Below are 19,678 nucleotides of genomic sequence, written 5' to 3'. Positions count from 1 at the left end.
TGATTGGATAGAGAAGAAACAAAAGTTCTAGAGTAACAGAATGTTCCAGATAGCTGAGTTCAAAGGGAAAAGATCAGACCAGCAACAATACAAACTTAGAATATGTTTGTGACGCTCTAGTCCTCATCTAGTCCATCTGCTGACATCTCCTGGCTTTGTATTTAATCATAGTAAATTATTTAGATCTAAGGATACCTATCCTGATCAATAACATCCTATAGCATAATAAAGACAACTTGCATTTTTCCAAAATGAAGCATTAAATTATTTGCGAAAATAAAATTATTTTAAAAAACATTAAATGTGGATTAGTTATTCATCTAGCAAATGAAAGCTTATAACCGCATTCCAGGATTTTATTCTTCAGATATTTAACTAAGCGGGTAACCCTTTCACAATTTTATTGCATGGTACTGTTATGCCTTAGTACATATTTTCAGGGTTTTTTGTTTTTTTACTTCAACTGTTTTTGGCATGTATTTGGGAATGCGAAACACCAATTGGTTCAAAATGTTTCATTATACGGCTGATTCCTCGGCACATGTTTGAGCCATTCTTTGTCTGTTTCTTTTGTTCACTGATGCCCGTTCTTCCTCAGTTTGATTTGCAATTACTCATCGCACTGTTTCCGCTCCGCGAGTACGACAAGTTTGATTTTCTGCGAGGCATTATTTGGATGAAGTATAGCAGAACAATTGCACTGAAAAAGAAAGAAAGTTATAACAAAAAAATATATAAAATTGCAAAACATTAAAAAAGCAAAAATCCGAACTGAAAAACAAAGGAAAAATATGGTAAATGACACAGTTGAATTCCAACACAATGTCACATGAAATAATTAAATTAAGGGAAATCTATGAAAAATCAATATAAAAATGCAATGGGAAACATTGAAATGGAATCGTAAAATATTTAGTATAGTGTGTGGCGCAGTGGTTAAATGCAGCACTGCAGGCTACTGCTAGATCAGCAGGTCAGCGGTTCAAATCTCACCGGCTCAGGGTTGACTCAGCCTTCCATCCTTCCGAGGTGGGTAAAATGAGGACCCAGATTGTTGGGGGCAATATGCTGACTCTCTGTAAACCGCTTAGAGAGGCCTGAAAGGCCTATGAAGCGGTATATAAGTCTATTGCTTTTATGTCCACAAGTTGGCGCTGGTTTTCCAAAAAGCATGATTTTTACAAAAAAGCATGTTTTTACCTGTCACAGGTATGACATGTATATAATATACATATATAAAAACATTCGCGTATTCGAATACAATGTTGTCTCAAAATTTCAAAGCAATCGGTGAAGAACTTTTGGGGATTTGCGATTTTGAACAAACAACCATTACATTTTTATTTATATAGACTTATGCATGAATGTACCAGTGGTGAGTTTCTTTTTTCTTTTTACTATCTTTCTACTTCTGTGCATGTGCAGAAACATCTGGTAGGGTGGGAAATATTTTCATCCCACCCTTCAATCACAAGCACTTGGCTTTTTCTCTTATATACAGGAGTCCCAAACTCTGATGGCCCTCCCTTGCTTTCCCTGTTTTGTTGGTAACAGCTCGGAGGAGCTAGCAACAGGCAGGGGTGCGGCTAGAGGCCAAACAGAGAAATGTGATTCAGCTATTGCCCAAGGGTGAAACCTCCCCCCCTCCCTCACACAAACACATATGTGCATACAAATATTTCCCATGGTTTCCATGTTTTAAAATTTAGAGAATTAAAATTTAGAGGTACTCAACTTCATTCCAAGCAGCCTTTGAGCTCAAAACACTAAACCTCTTTTCAACCTAATTCCGAACGGCGAAGGTCCAGGAAAAATCCACCCACAGACTCAATGGGGTCTGTGCCAGCAAGGGAGGCTTACCTGGGCCATATCCATTGGTTAGGTTAGCTTGAAGTCCCATCTGGGGTGCCAAATGTTTGGAGGAAATGTCCATCTGGGTTCAGCTCCAAGAGCTTCCCATTCCTGTGTAGGAAATGCATTCTGATTGGTGGTCAGACTTCCAAGGGGCAGTGCAGGGGCAAATCTGTAGGCTGTCTGAAGGGGGTAGATCTTTGTTATGTAGAATAGACTGACTCAGTCCTTAATAGCTCATCCACAAAGGTGGGGGTGGTGGAGTTTCTGCCTCTCTTGAGTTTCTATTTCTCTTTTTTGGAGAAATAGTCTGCCTTTTTAATATTTCCTAAAATGTTTCATTTCTCTAGGAGAGGGGTGGGTTTTAACTTCCAATAATAGATTATGACAGCACCATTAGATTTGGCAAGATTGGCCTTTCATATGGATTTGGACACTGAAATCTTCCAAGGTGCTTTAACACTTATTCTCTATCAACATAAATGTTTCTTTTTTTTAACTTAAAGATTCATCTGATTAAATTAAGATTGCTTTGCCCAAATATTCTAACAGCATTTATTTAATTGATTGTTTCCAAATACCAGGATTAATTGGGAAGTTTGAAAGAGGTTTGAAAGCCTCCCTGAGTTTTTGATTAATCTGAGTATGGCTGAGAGTTGGCTCAGCATATACATAGTATCTCCAGTGCTCAGGTGTTTACATGTACTCAGATGAAGAAGTTAAGCTGGAGTGTACTGAGAAAACTTTGAGCATCTTTTCTTGTGTCCTATATGAGTTTCCTAGCTTTGGAGAGCTTTTTGTAGCTAACCTTGCTAGAAAACTACCAGATAGTTTTAATGATTCTTACATTCTGCTTCTGGTGTTCTGTAAGATTAGATAAGCCAAATATAACTACCTAGTAAACATATGCACACATAATTTAAAAAGTTGCCATCTTTGCACTAACAATTAATAAAAACAACATTCTTTACTACATCTTCAAGATGGATGATAAAAATAAAAGGAATTTCCAGAATTAAAATTAGCAAACTAGCACATATAAGTAATTCCATAACAAACAAAACTTTCTATAATTCTTTTAAAGAATATTTTTAATTAAATAACTTTACAACTGAAAATCAGAACACATTTCTGTTAGGAATATAATTTAACGGTTGGGTTGGCAATATATAAAGCATGTAACAATGCTACGTGACCCGACAAAAGGACGAACGACAAAACCGCACCTGACTAAAACGTGTCGCTAAAACCATGACATCATCAACGCGGCGACAACAGCGCAGTGACAACAGCGCAGAGACAGAAGGGCGCTTTACAACAGCGCGTCGACAGAAAGCTGATTTAACTTAAGGTAAGGATTAGGTTTAGGGTTAGGTTCAGGGTTAGATTCAGGGTTAGGTTCAGGGTTAGGTTTAGGTTTAGGCTTAGGCTTAGGTTTAGGGTTAGGGTTAGGGTTAGGGTTACGTTTAGGGTTAGGGGTTAGGTTTAGGTTTAGGGTTAGGTTTAGTTTTACAGCGCACTTCTGTCGCCGCGCTGTTGTTGCCGCGATTCAGCGCTCATTCGTCGGAGTGCTTTAGAACATGCGGTTTTGTCACTGCAGTTTAGTCAGGCACGGTTTTGTTGTTCGCCCTTTTGTCAGTGAAGCACAATGCTATACCTGTTTCTTTAAATCATACTGTAAAATGTGATTGGTTGCTGTTTTCCTCAATCGGCCATAAGAGGGAGCCAGAATGGCTGTTAGCTCTCTGTTTGTTAGATGCTGGGCTAATCTGATCTGAGTGTTTTGGAAGCTGGCTGTTAGAAGTGCCGTGAGCTATTGTAAGTTTTTGCAACTGCTAGCAAACTTTGAGTACCAGACTGTTTGTATGATTATGGACTATGTTATTTGGATTATCCCTTAACTGAAAGACATTGATGACTGACTGTCTTATCCGTGTATGACTTGGACTGTTTGATGGACTCTGATACCTTTATTTCCACGAAAGTAAAAGCCTATTTAAACTGCAGTGTCTCTGTATGCTGGTTTGTGTGTTCTTCAATACAACTCTCACAATGCTTCTCTGAATGCACTCGCTCTTCCAACGGGGAGCTTACCTAACAATTTCCTTTAGGATAATTTATTGTTATTATTATTATTATTTTTCACTGAGATGTGTTGTAAGGAAAATGGCATTTAGGCCAATCTTTTTTTATTCCATTTATATCCCATAATTGTCACAAAAATCTCTGGAGCTTATGAATGACTCAATATGCTCCCTAAATCAAATTTTCATCAACCCTCATGAGGATTTGCTGAAATGGCATGATTATAATACAGTAAAGTTGTCAACATGTATTTAAAAGCTTTTCTCAATACTGAAAACTAAAATTCATCCAGGATTCATTCATCTAGTTTTTTTCCTCATTTTCTTATTTTATTCATTGTATTTTTAGACGGAAGAATACATCTTAAGACCTTTCAACACCTAAGTCACACCTTTCAAGATGGACAAGCAGAACAATACATTTGATATAATAGAACTGCAAAATCAGAGCATGTAGAAGGATCTGAAAAGCAAGATGGGGTGGCTGAAAATATTATTTTTTTCTCTCCTGCAGATGCCATGTCTGGAATTCTGGAAACATACTGATGCTGTTTGTGCTACTCAGAACAGGGTCTATATCCCTCATAAATATTTCACAAGTGGTGACTTCGTTATTGGTGCCACCAGTTCTCAAATGATAGTATTTATAGATCAGTTTTCTTTTGAGGAGTATCCTGCCCCTGATGTTGACTCTCCAATGTAAGTATGTATTAGTTTTAGATATAGATGTATGGATGTATAGCTGTAGATATATAGAGCTATAGATATAATTATCTCAAGACTGTTAATCATTTATTTGTTAAGTTAGGCAAAAGCTTGTCAGAGACATATCTGCTTTTCTTCTTTCTTCCATAACCTATAAATTGTTTTGATTACTGGTTTGCTTGTTCTTTAATTTTAATTTTTTACTTCTAAAATGTATAAACCCATTTAATAATGTATAGAACAAGATACATGGGACTTTCTTTTGCTCTCATTCTCCATTTATAAGTGTGTGTATGTGTTCATTTATTCATTCATTCATCCATTTATTCTATAAATCTAATAGAATATAATATTTCTGATCCATCAAATTTTATACACTAAAAAGATAAATCAATCTTTAAGAGTCCAGTTGCCTCTTGAAAAAGCATCTTTGGGACAACCATGACCTGGATGACTGAGAATCTCCACAGACAATCTTTAAGTGTAGCAAATTCATTGGTAAACCTATGAATGGTAAAATCATTTTTGATCATACTGTGAGACAGGTAGCGGGTCACTTAGATACGATAGCAGATTCCATTGGATACTTTCAAATGGAGATGAGAAATATTTTGTTAGACATCCTGTAATTTAGTCTCTTCCTTCTTCCTTGACCAGGAGTCTCTGATTTATTCAGTAAACATTAAAAGTACATTCTGCATTGCATTTTAAATGTTCTTGTTTTCTTTTGGTAAATATTGCCTCTTTTAAAACACTTTTTCATTCTTATGTTCTTGATTCCCTTATCTTACTATTGTAGCGGGTTTTTTTGTTCTGTCACATTTATTCGTGTCATTCCTTTCCTTGCAATATAAATTACTGCTGTATAATCTTTCCATCAAAATCATACTCTTCATTGCAATCTTATTTATTCACTTCAATGCCTCACAGGAGTATTTGCCACTACACACTGTAGTTCCAGCATAATAATAACAATGTCTCTTTAAGTTTTAATTTTCCCTCCCATCTTTTTGATAAATACTTTTCCTATTTGTGGTGTCACTGGTAAAATATTTTACTACTTGCTTTATTTGAATTTCTCTACATAATCAGCAACATTATGTACTAATAATTATAACAATTTGAAGACAGAAGGCAGTTCATAGAACTATCCCATTTCTTTAATTGCTAATACTGGGAATTTCTCTCCTTCCTTCTTCTTTACAGAGTTGTGACAAAGAATTATCAGCATGTGCTAGCATTGGTATTTGCAGTAACTGAGATCAATGAAAATCAACATTTCTTGCCTAATATCTCCTTGGGTTTCCACATCTCGGAGAGCTATTTCAGTGCCAGGAGATACTATCACATCGCCCTAGATTTTTTCTCAGCAATTCATACACTAATTCCTAATTATAAGTGCAATAATCAGAGCAGTCTGATTGCAGTTATTGGGGGATTGGGCACAGATACTTCCCAGCATTTGGCTGCCATTTTGAACATCTATAAGTTACCTCAGGTATAAAGAGAAAGTAGAATGTCAATTTTTATCATGATTTATCACAATGTTTTACTTTCCTATCAGAAAGGGAATTTATTGAAAGTTTCTTCATAGAGATGTTGAAAAGCACTCATATTTAACAATAACAATAATCAGCGTATGTTCTATGAAAATACCTTTAATACTATCAAACATCTGCCTATCCCAAGTCCTTGGGAAACACTCAGTGGCTGGATAAAAATGCCAATCTCATCTAAACATCTGATTGACTGTGACTAGTATTAGACTAATAATCTAATTAATTATCATACTTTTCTTAATCATTTCTTTGTAAACTGTAGTTGCAAGTTCAGAGCCTACAATAGAGGTGTCCCTTATCCACTTTCACCTTTCTGGAATTGAATCTCCTCACTGCTTCATAGAGAAGCTATGCATCCAATTGCTGAATTTAATAGGGTTGCTAATTTAATAAACTGATAGATAAATTTGATTCTAAGTGAAAGTAGTGAAGTTGCTGAAAATTGTTTAGACTTATTCCCTTTTAGTAATTCTTGTGAAAGGAAATTGGGAAAAAGTTATTTTTCTTTGAAATTGGTTGAAAAGAGTTTAAAATAGATAGGCAGCACAAAAATGTAGCAGAACCTGATAAATATTTACTCAAAGTAATGTAGCACAAGAGCACATTTAAACACTCACATGACATACAAGTGCTGAATGTTTCTTAATTTTTTAAATAATTTTTACAGTGTTTCTTTTTAAAGAAATTTTATTACAGATTATGATTAGAAAAATAAAAACTAATACACACTAACAGAAATACAAGATTCATTTTTTGGGAAAAGGGGAAAGGGGAAAAAAAGAAAGTCCATAAAAATGAAAAAATATATATAAAGAAGTAACTTCTTCATCACAAGTATAAATTTTAGTAATTTATCAGTTTCTTAAAATGCAACAAATTCTCTTTTTCCCTCATATTTCATCTGTTGAGTATAAACAAAAGCTTTAAACCTTATCATTCATCCCTAGTCAGCAAAAGTTCATTAAGAGCTATCAGAGGAAACATCACATCTCTTTTAAATTTGATCAAAAGCAAAATATATTCCTTCTTTGTATTTTCAACATTTTGATTTTTATGCCTTTCAAATAATATGCTCAATTTGTTTCTTTTCATTTTTTCTTTGTCTCATTTAAGATTTCTTTTATAAATTCAGTAAAAAAAGTTATCTAAATCAGCCCACTAGTTTTTATTTGCATGTCCCTTTTAAATACTAAAATGTGAACCAATTTCATTTATGTATCCAGTATACCATCTTTTTTCATATTGTAATTTGTAATTTGTCATGCTTAAATCTATATTCAAATCAATTCCAGTCTTATCCAATATAGCATGTTCCTGTATTGTAACATCTTTTGTAAAACATTGATCTATGATATTAGATATATTTAAAAATAATTTTTGAGTCATTTGTTCACAAATCTCCATAGAAATATCAATTCTGTAATAGTGTTTTATTTTTTTTCATTTAATTGTAATCTTTAGCTCCCCCCCACCCTGATTCCCTCAATGTCTGACATTCAAAGTCCCATCTCATGTACTTTTCTCCAAAGCCAAAACTACATTTTCCTAAAGGCAAGGGTTCTTATAATTAATTTCAAATTCTTATATTAAATCCATCCAGATACCTAGTCTGGTTTTGATATTCCAAAAGCAACATTATAAGAACTATTTTGATGTGAATGTGATAAAAACCTAATCATTCCAGAGGTTCTTAATATTTCAAAAGGAATAAAAAATAATAATTCCAAAGGTGATTAAGAAATGATGCTCAGTTGAGCTTTTTGGCTATAAAGGCTTCATTATGACTGAATTAAGATGGAATCCTTTGACTTTCACAGTCACTAATGGGCAACTTCACAAGCTCTCCTTTTTCCAGAGAGAGTTTGCTGATCATGATCCAGCATCCTACTTTGCTCTGACCTCATTACAAAATCTCACTACACTTTGCAGGTGTGTTTATATATTTTTATTATATACTATTTATATGAGTAAATCAATTGTGAAAACTTAACAAACGTGTTTCAAAATCTTTTGGGTAATAGAATAAGGAGATCTTAAATTATTTTGCAACTTTTATTCAGAAGGAAACAAAGATAATTTAAAAAATAAATCTTAACATTTCAAAATACAAGAATGTAGATATATCACCTGATACTCTAATTTGTTCATAGAACATGATTTCACTTTTTTCCTCAATCCCAGTTTAGTTATGGTGATTTTGCTCCCATGATGAGGGATCAATCCAATTTTGTTTCTCTCTACCAACTGGTACCAAATGAAATTCATCAGTACAAAGGAATTGTCCAGTTACTTCTGCATTTCAGATGGAAATGGATATGCCTAATGATCTTCAATGATGATGGTGGAGAGCTTTTTTTGAAGAACATGCTTCCAATACTTTTTGAAAATGGCATCTGTCCTGCCTTCATTGCAAGGATTTCTGCATTAGTTTTTTTTGAGGACTATGCAAATACACAGATAAAATGGCACAATATATTACTAGATATTATAAAGAGTAAGGCCAATGTTATTTTTGTCCATGGAGAAACTAGGACCATGTTATCTTTGATGATTGTTCTGAATTCAAGACATACTGATGATGAGAAATTATTTGGTAAAGTATGGATTATGGCAATGCAGCTGGATTTTGTAGCACTGGTCTTACATAAGGATTTGAATCTAGAAATCTTCCATGGTGCTTTAGCCTTTACACCTCAGACTCATGAAACACCAGAGTTCCAGCCTTTTCTTCAGAGCCTGAATCCCTATCTGGCTAAGAGAGATGGCTTCATTCAGACATTTTGGGAACAGGCATTTGGTTGTTCTTTTTTAAACACTAATATTCAGGAGGACATTGACAATAGCTGTACTGGGAAAGAGAGGCTAGAATGCTTACCTGGGCCTTTCTTTGAAATGAGCATGACTGGCCACAGTTACAGTATTTACAATGCAGTCTATGCCTTGGCAAATTCTATACATTTCATTGATTCAAGCATTTCAGCATTCAAAAGAAGATTTGCCAGAAGGGGAATAGAAAATGGGATTCTGCAGTCATGGCAGGTAATTGCTCTTAAATATCTGTGGCGAGTTCTAAATTAAGACCTCATTACAGGTCATTGTCTCTAAATATTATTGCTCAAATGATTTTGCAATAAATATGCCATAAATATATATAAATAAATATGCAATAAAGATTGCATATTGCAGAAATATATATCCTCTCTTAATATTCTGAGGAATATATTGACATGCAGTTGCTCCACAATAATTTCAATGTCCTTCAGTATTATTTTTACCTTGAACTTTTGTACAAATAAATGTACTTTGCAATGATGGAAAATTACATTAGATAATTGTGAGCAGAAAAATAATGAGGGGTATTTGCAGTAGTGGGATTCAAATAATTCAAAAACTGGTTCTCTGCCCTAATGATTTCTTCCAACAATCACTTCACCAAACTGCTCAGAAAGTTAACAACTGGTTCTCCCAAAGTGGTGCGAACAGGCTGAATCCCAATACTGGCTATTGCCCTGATATTTTATATAAACACACACTTGACCTTAGGTAAATGGCCAAGAAACATGTTACCAAATTTAATTACATGCTCCTCGATGATAATTATTCAAGAGCAGCAGTATGTTTACACACCTATTTAAAAAGATTTGTGTTGACAACATGCAGTGTCCATATACTTATGCACAAAATGTAATTGTGCCCATGAACAATTTACCCATGGACAATATACCCAGTGACCCATATAGACTCAGGGATAATGAAGATATGCCCCTGGACAATACCAGTGGTGTGTTGCAGGCATACCGGAGCCTGCCCTGAGCACCAGATACCATTCCAGGGGGCCTACCCGCCCGCCTGAGCTCCTTATCTGTCTTTTAAGCCTTTGGCACGTATGACACCTGAGCAATGCTTCGCCGAGCAGCTGGAGCATCGTGGAGGCTTGCAAAGGAGTCACAGGCAAGTACAATGCATGCATGCACCATGCACATGTGTGCATGTGCTGTGCGCATCCATGTGGGTGATGCTGGGCCCGTTCCAACCGGTAGGGTTGGAACTGGATCTGGAAGCCACCACTGGACAATACCTATGGAAATATATTATGACTAAGGACAATCTCATAGACAATGTATTAAGTAAATCAGTGGGATATTCCGTATTGTACTTTGAAGTTCTAACTTGAATAATTAATATGCAGAAGATACAAACAGATATCCCAAACTCTCCAAACTCCAAACTTTTCTAAGCAAAGTCCATATTATTGCCAAGAGCATCCAATAAACATATGCCAGCATTCCAAATATCATCCAAAATTAAATCAGAGACCAAGGCAAAGTAATCTTCAAAGTTCCAATTTATTAAGAGAGACATGTTGGCACATCTGTGGAAATCAGAATCTGAGCTTCCTGGGTTTCCCCACCCAGTTGAAAGTTCATGATCTTGCCCCCACACGCACAGGTCCATCACATGGTCCAATCTTCTACTGTCATGCTGGCAGTTCCACCCATCCAATTCCATCAGATGCAGAGGTGCAGAGACAAAGAATGACCTTGGCTTTCTAGAAACGAATTGTTTATTTTGACAACACATTCTACTCCTTACTATTCCCACTTCCAATTCCCCATTAATGAAACAGCATAGTAAAATAAGAGAGAGTGTAGCAAGCCAAAGATCCTAAAAGGAACCACCTGCATGCCTGATAGGTGGCCTCTTCTCAGAAGAAAAATGTTTCCTGAGGAGAGAATAACATACGGTTTAACATAACAAAATTAACCACCTCTCCCCCGCGCCCTAGAAGGACCCTTCTCATGGAATTGTTTTACTAACTTATCTACTTTTAGGTCCCAGCTTTTCACCCAAGTAGCTTCAGACAAAGGGTACCCCTTCCAATGCACTAAATACTGTAACTCACCCCTATACAGCCTGGAATCTAAGATTCTTTTCACCTCATAATGTGTCTCCCCTTCTATCACTACAGGAGGAGGGGAGCTTGGGTGGATGCTGGACCCAATTACTGGTTTCAACAAACTACAATGAAATACTTGATAAATTTTCTCTAGAATTCTGGGTACATTGCGTTGAACTGTAACTGGGTTAATTATCTTCGCTATTGGGAATGGACCTAGAAATTTTGGGCCCAATTTCTTGCTAGGCATTTTTAATCCTATGTATTTGGTACATATGAAAACTTTGTCCCCCACACAGAAGTGGGGTTGGAGCGAGTGGTGTTTATCAGCTTGCTTCTTGTAGGCTAGAGCTTTCTTTGTATTTTCCCAATCTTTCTTTAGTGTGTCCATCCATTCATTCAGAGACATGGAGGAGGGAGATTCTCCAGGCAGCTCAGGCATGGAAACAAATTCCATGCCACTGGCAATCTGGAAAGGAATTAATGCAGTGCTGCTTTGGACTGCATTGTTGTATGCCACTTCGGCGAAGGATAGCATGTTCAACCAGTTGTCTTGCTGATAGTCCACATAACACTGGATATATTATTCCACCATCGCATTGGCTGCATTGTTGTATGCCACTTCGGCGAAGGATAGCATGTTCAACCAGTTGTCTTGCTGATAGTCCACATAACACTGGATATATTATTCCACCATCGCATTGGCCCTCTCTACTGCGCCATTTATGCTGGGATGAACCACTGAGCTTAGTCATTGTGTGGACCCAATGGATCTCAGGAACTCTCTCCAGAACTTGACTGTGACCTGGACTCCGCAGTCTGAAATGATCCTCTTGGGCACCCTGTGCAGGCGATGAATGTGTTTCACAAACATTTTCACTAATTTCTTTGCGGACAGCAACACTGAGAAGCGATGAAGTGTCCCTGCTTGGAAACCAAATCAATAACTGTCCATATTATTCCTTCTGCTGTCTGAGAGTTCAATGTTGAAGTCCATTGTGATCTCTTCCCATGGTCAGTTAGGGCTGGCCACTCATTGTAGTAGTTCAGGGGGCTTCCCAGGCCATGTTTTCATTGTTTTTTTTTTTTTTTTTGGTTTTTTTTATTTGCATTTGTAGGCCGCCCTTTTCCCTGAGGGGACTCAGGGCGGCTCACAGAAAACCAGGGAAGGGGGAAATACAACATTGAGACAACGACACATAATAAAATAATGAACAACATGCATACAACATTCGGGCGGGGTAGGAATCCTTATCCCCAGGCCTGACGGGCGAGCCAGTTCTTCAAGGCTGTGCGGAAGGCTTGGACGGTGGAGAGGGTACGAATCTCTACGGGGAGCTCGTTCCAAAGGGTCGGGGCCACTGCTGAGAAGGCCCTCCTCCTTGTGGTTGCCAGCCGACACTGGCTGGCCGATGGAATGCGGAGGAGGCCTAATCTATGGGATCTTATAGGTCGTAGGGAGGTAATTGGCAGAAGGCGGTCTCTCAAGTATCCAGATCCACTGCCATGTAGGGCTTTATGGGTGATCAATAGCACCTTGAAGCGCATCCGGAGATCGACAGGTAGCCAGCGCAGCTCGCGGAGGATAGGTGTAATGCGGGTGAATCGGGGTGCACCCGCAATCACTCGCGCGGCTGCGTTCTGCACTAGCTGAAGTCGCCGGATGCTCCTCAAGGGCAGCCCCATGTAGAGCACGTTGCAGTATTCCAGCCTAGAGGTCACAAGGGCCCGAGTGACTGTTGTGAGGGCCTCCCGATTCAGGTAGGGTCGCAACTGGCGCACCAGGCGTACCTGGGCGAATGCCCCCCTGGTCACAGCCGCTATATGATGGTCGAATGACAGCTGTGGATCCAGGAGGACTCCCAAGTTGCGGACCCTCTCTGAGGGGTGTAAAATTTGACCCCCCAGCCTGAGTGTTAGATCATTGGCCAAATCTTTGGGAGGAAAACACAACAGCCACTCGGTCTTTTCTGGGTTGAGCACAAGCTTGTTAATCCTCATCCAGTCCATGACGGCTTCAAGCCCCCGGTCCATCACGTCAACCGCTTCATTGATTTGGCACGGGGCGGACAGATACAATTGAGTATCGTCCGCATATTGATGGTATCTGATCCCGTGCCTGCGGATGATCTCTCCCAGCGGTTTCATGTAGATGTTAAATAGTAGGGGGGATAAGACCGAACCCTGCGGCACCCCATATTTTAGGGGCCTTGGGGACGATCTCTGCCCTCCCACTAACACCGACTGCGACCTGTCCGAGAGGTAGGAGGAGAACCACCGTAACACGGTGCCTCCCACTCCCACCTCCCGCAGTCGTCGCAGAAGGATACCATGGTCGATGGTATCGAAAGCCGCTGAGAGGTCAAGGAGGACCAGGATGGAGGGATGTCCTTCATCTCTGGCTCTCCAAAGATCATCCATCAATGCGACCAAAGCGGTTTCTGTGCTGTAACCGGGTCTGAAGCCTGACTGGAAGGGGTCTAGATAGTCTGCTTCCTCCAAGGACCGTTGGAGCTGGAAGGCCACCACCTTCTCAACAACCTTCCCCAGAAAGGGGAGGTTGGAGACCGGGCGGTAGTTGTTAAGGACAGCTGGATCCAAGGATGGTTTCTTCAGGAGGGGTCTCACCACCGCCGCTTTCAGTGCGGCGGGGAAGTTCCCCTCCCGAAGGGAGGCGGTTACAACCGCCTGGATCCAGCCTCGTGTCACCTCACTGCAGTTAGAAACCAGCCATGAGGGACACGGATCCAGAGCACAGGTGGAGGAACTTACAGCTCTCATGGCCTTGTCCACATCCCCGGGGGTAACCTCCTGAAACTCAACCCAGAGCTGTTCTACTTGATCCCCCTGTGCCTCGGCTGGAACTGCAGGTGTGGAGTCCAAGTCCGTCCGAAACCGAGCAATTTTGTCCGCTAAGAATTGGGCATATTCTTCAGCTCTGCCCTGCAAGGGTTCCCCCGTCTCCCTTTTGTTCAGTAGGGAGCGGGTTATCCTAAACAGGGCGCATTCCCCATGTTGGTGGCCTAGCAGGCAGCCACAGACATCTCTCCCATCCATGACCTGGGAAGAAAGCCCAATTTGTTGGTGCTTAATTCACAGGCTGCAGCCCAAACATCAATGGCTGACTAGTAAGAGATGGCCAAATCCCTTCCTGGTGGTTGAGTTGAATTCCCCATGTTGATAGGGAATCAACTGCAGGGTAATGGGTCATTTCATTTGTCGCTATATGGAAGGACTAATTATCTCCAGTCCGGTGTAATGCTGAGCCTTTGCTGGGGAAGGAGGGGGAACTTTCACTCATGTTTGGCTGCACAAGTTGGTTTGGGAGGATCCTATCATCTTGTTGGCTACTGGGTGATTGTTCCTGCCCCCTCCAGCCATGTGTAGAATTAGTCTTTCCACCACCACCCCCTCTGGCTGCATCTTTCTAGATGCTATAAATCTTCAAATTTCCTCTCCCACAAATTCCTTTGCAGTCTGGAAGATTTGCAGAGAAGCGACTCATCATTAGTTTCTTTTCTCAAAAGGCTCTTCACTGATATTTTATGCTGACTGGGTCAGGTCAATGTTGGGAGTCAGCACCCCTCACCAGCACCCCGTGCCAGGGTTGCTGGTGATTTATTATAAGGGAAATTCGGGTTAATGTCAGTGTTCCAAATATCATCCCAAATTAAATCAGAGTCCAAGGCAAAGTAATCCTCAAAGTCCCAATTTTTAAAGAGAGACATGTTGGCATATCTGTGGAAACCTGAATCTGAGCTTCCTGGGTTTCCCTAGCCAGTTGAAAGTTGATGATCTTGCCCCCTGGCAGTTCCACCCATCCAATTCTGGTCAGGTCCAGAGGGGCAGAGACAAACAATGACGTAGGCTTTCTAGAAAGGATTTTTTTTTATTTTGACAACAACACATTCTACTCCTTACTATTCCCCCTCCCAATTGCCCACTAATGAAACAGCATAGTAAAAAAAAGAGAGAGTTTGGCAGGCCAAAGATCCTAAAAGGAACTGGCTGCAGGCCTGACAACATGTCTATGTAGTCATTGGGACTTGCACTCAGCTCAAGAGAATGTATATCATATTTTTAAACAACTAGTCAATTCTAATAATAATCTAATAATAATGGATTAATATGCCTGGTTTTAACCATTGTGGAGCAGAGAGGTTTGAAACATTTAAGTAAGCATGCCTAGAATTATATTGAAAATAACTGAGCTATAAATAAAATAAATCAGCTCTCTAAATTAGAATTATTGTTCTAAACCAGTCATGAATTTTATTCTCCTAGCTCCATCACATTCTAAAGAACTTTTCATTTAACAACACAGCTGGAGAAATTGTTCACTTGAATGAGCATGGAGAATTTACTGTTGGGTTTGATATTACAAATGTCATAACTTTTCCTAATAAATCCTTTGTTAGAATAAAAGTTGGAAAAATAAATCCCTGGACAGGTCAAGGTACAGAGTACAGCATCAATGAGGATTCTATCATCTGGCCTAGAAACTTTAATCAGGTGGGAGTTTCTTACTATTTCTAGGATCAAACATTCATTTATGAAATATTTTCTAAAAGTGACTTTATTATACAATTCTTTGCTAACTAATCCTCCCAATGAATGGAACAATTTTAATTGATTGTCTTAAAAGTTCACTGAATGTATTGTTGATTACTACATATAGCAGTGGCTACTATCTTGGGTATATAAACAAATAGAAATCATATCAGAAAACATAATGTTTCCAAATGTTCTATTCTTCTCAAATCCAAAGAAACAATTTTCAGAAAAGTGATGTTTTTATGTAATGAAAGACCATATTTATTATATTTAAAACCAAGATTCTGAAAATGATTTTTTTCTTGGTAGTATTATCTTCATTCTTTTCAAATAGGTAGTACCCCTTTCTCTCTGCAATTCCATCTGCCCTTCTGGTTGTCATAAGAAAAAGAAGGAAGGGGAGCCATTTTGTTGTTACGATTGTGTCTGGTGTTCAGAAGGAAAGGTTTCTATTGAAGCAGGTATAATATTTCTAGTCCATGATATTGTTAAGGCAAGCTTTCTGTATATAACAGTTTTAATAAAAAAGAAATGAGATAAAAGTGGCAGTTTCCTACACTCTTAAAATTTCTGTTTACTCTAACATATCTAAGAATAATATCTAATGAGTTTGTTTGGAACTATCACATTCAAATGTTATGAAGATAATTTACCTTGCTCTGGAATTTTGTTTCAGTATGTTTTGTTGGAATCTCTTAGAATACTTATCTTAAACCTTCATTTCCCAGTTGATGGCATCACCATGGTATCTAAGTCAGTAGTGGGTTTCAAAAATTTTTGCTACCAGTTTGGTGGGGGTGGCTAGGTGGGGGGACATGTGACTGAGTGGGTATGACCAACTTGACATCACTCATACCCATGCCCACTAAGTCACAAGTTTCCCACCAAGCCACACCCACAGGAAAAGATGGGAAACCTTTTAGGATTTCTCCCTATCTATCCCAGCCTTCTCTTCACCAGTCACCCCCCATTTCCCTTCCTTTAGCAGCCCCATCCCTGCCCCACTTCCTCACCCACCACTGCCTTTTTGATTGCTTACCTTCTGCAGTGGCTGGTCCAGAGTGTGGAAGGCAAGCTAACTGCAGTCTTCAGCAGCCCCCACCAGCCGCTGCTAATGGAAAGCAGCTGGCTGGCGAAGAAGCCTCCCAGCCATCACCACTTTGAGATCCATTTTGCAAAGCAGCTCTCAAAGAAGTGGTGGCTGGCCACAGGCCGCTGAAAAGTAATCCAGTCCATGAAAAAGCTGCTGTGGACTTGCAAGGCCATAGGATGCACATGCACAAAGAACATAGCAGTGACAGCAGCACCTTTTTTGGTGACCAGAGGACTTTTCACTGGTCTGCTGCCAGCCACCGCCTCTTTGAGAGCCAGTAAGCAAAGCATCAGAGCGAGTGAGTAGTGACCAGATGGGGGGGATAAGCAACGGGAGACAGGGAAACCAATTTGGGGGCATGCTCAGATGGCTATTGCTACCACTATGCCAAACGGGCAATATTTCTGCTACCAGTTCAGGTGAACGGATGTGAACTGGCTGAATGCCATCTCTGATCTAAGTGCTTTTCAAATAGTCCTATTCCTCTAGGTTCTGAGGACAAAGTACTACTATGAGCAACATTTGGGGGGGGGGGAAGTATTATTCAATTTGTTATGGCATCAGCCTATAGGGACAATCATTCCAGTTTAGCTTCTGATTCCATATTTGGTTATCAAGAACATACCTTGGCATAAATTCTGCGGCTGAAAAACAGAACATGGAAAACCTTATTCACATATGATTTGATGATATCAAAACTGATGCAAAGATGAACATCCAACAACTGAAAGAAGCTGTGCTTGACAGGGCAGCATAGAGAACACTTGCCTATAAAGGCACCAAGAGTCAGTCATGACTGAATGGTTAAAACAACAACATTGCCAACAAGAGCTGAGGTGGCACAGTGGTTAGAGTGCTGTACTGCAGGCCACTTCAGCTGACTGCTAGTCTGCAGTTTGGTGGTTCAAATCTCACCGGCTCAAGGTTGACTCAGCCTTCCATCCTTCCGAGGTGGGTAAAATGAGGACCCAGACTGTGGGGGCAATATGCTGACTCTGTAAACCGCTTAGAGAGGGCTGAAAGCCCTATGAAGCAGTATAGCAATAGCTATTGCTATTGCTATTTACAGTTCAACTTTTCTTTCTTTTAGACATGGATGCCTGCAACACCTGTCAAGAAGATCATTATCCTAATAAGGAACAAAATCAATGCATACCTAAGATATTTTCCTTCCTGTCTTATGAGGAACCCTTGGGAATGGGGTTAGCCATTTCTGCATATTTCTTTGTTTTCATCACAGTTTGGATTTTATGGATTTTTATAAAGTATCGCAACACTCCTATTGTCAAAGCCAACAACAGGAGCCTCACTTATATCCTCTTAACTTTTCTTCTCCTCTGCTTCCTATCTTCATCACTCTTTATTGGCAAACCTCATAAGCTGACTTGTCTCTTCCGCCAAATGGCTTTTGGAATCATCTTTTCAGTGGCTGTTTCATGTGTGCTATCAAAAAATGTTACTGTGATTGTGGCTTTCCTTGCCACCCAACCAGGATCTAGAATGAGAAAGTGGATGGGGAAAAAAGTAGCCAATGCTATAATTCTTTTCTGTTCTTCTATTCAAGTAGGCATATGCCTTATCTGGTTGGCTACTACTCCCCCTTTTCCTGATGTTGATATGCATTCAATGGCTGAAGAAATTGTGTTAGGATGTAATGAAGGGTCAACTGCCATGTTCTATTGTGTTTTAGGTTACATGGGTTTCCTGGCTTTTGTGAGTTTCCTTGTGGCATTCTTTGCAAGGAAGTTACCTGACAGTTTCAATGAAGCCAAGTTCATAACCTTCAGCATGTTAGCCTTTTGCAGTGTTTGGATATCCTTTATCCCTACATACTTGAGCACTAAGGGAAAATACATGGTGGTGGTGGAGATCTTCTCTATATTGGCTTCCACTGCTGGACTGCTGTTTTGCATCTTTTCCCCCAAATGCTACATTATTTTGCTGAGGCCAGAACTAAACAAAAGAGATGAAGTAATAAAACGAAAAAGATAAAATAAGCTATTTATGGGCTTAACTTAATTATAGGTATTCGTTGTAGATTATACACTGCAACACACTGCACCATTCTCTGAGTATATGACTTGGAACATGTCACATTAATCTATTTTACCCTTCTGCATTTTATCTTCTGTCTGGGCCTTTTATCAAGTCAGAAAACACTTTCAGTTGCAATATTTTGTTGAATGATTGATTGATCTAACTGACGTATAACCAATGTTAGATGAAGATTTATTAACATAAATTTGATAGATAAATAAATAAATAAAAAATAGCTGGCCATCTCACCAAAAGTAACTGGGTGGCATACAACAGATAAAACACCAAAGTAAAAACAATATAAAGTATAAAAAATGCATTGATAAATAGCAATATTTCTAAAAATTTATGTTTCTGTAAATACTATGGTGCATTTAAAGTAAAAACAAATAAAGGCTAGAATACAAGCAAAATGAAGTCAGTTACTTTCTCAGGAAAACTTAGTATGATTATGAGTAATGGATTTGAGAATTTATTTGGATCTAACATTTTATAATGAAATAATCTAAATTGTCTTTCTCAGCCTAAAATATTGATAATAATCTGTTTATTTGAATGATGTACATCCAAAGGGATTTTTATTTAAAATGTATTAATTAAAATTCATTTTTATGCATCCTTTGAAAATACACAGCCTTATGCAGATTGATGGCAAAACAAGTAGAATCAAGAAATAAAGGATAGTCTGTACAGTGTTGTAACATAATCCATGGCATGGAAAGGGTGTTATTGCTGCAGCCTTTCCCTTGGCAACTATTCCACTCTGTCCTAACTAAATTGAAAGCACAAAATACCATCTGCTCTATGAGTGACTTCTTCCAGTTCCTGTAAGAGCATTGCAGAATGAGGAATATAATGATCAAAGGGAGTATTCACAGTTTGATTGTGTGTTGGAAAT

The 19,678-nt window shown here is 39.0% G+C and overlaps 1 pseudogene; it reads left to right on the top strand.

Moving 5' to 3' along the window:
• Positions 1-4,449: 4,449 nt before the first annotated feature.
• Positions 4,450-18,762, top strand: LOC106551912 (vomeronasal type-2 receptor 26-like; annotated as a pseudogene).
• The last annotated feature ends 916 nt before the right edge of the window (positions 18,763-19,678 follow it).

This window comes from Thamnophis sirtalis, unplaced genomic scaffold (genome assembly GCF_051295495.1).
Source record: "Thamnophis sirtalis isolate CommonGarterSnake01/CBP01778 unplaced genomic scaffold, rThaSir2_p1.2 scaffold_4, whole genome shotgun sequence".
NCBI classification, from domain to species: Eukaryota; Metazoa; Chordata; class Lepidosauria; order Squamata; family Natricidae; genus Thamnophis; species Thamnophis sirtalis.
Note: the sequence above shows the minus strand (reverse complement) of the source record. Positions and strands in the feature narration are given on the sequence as shown.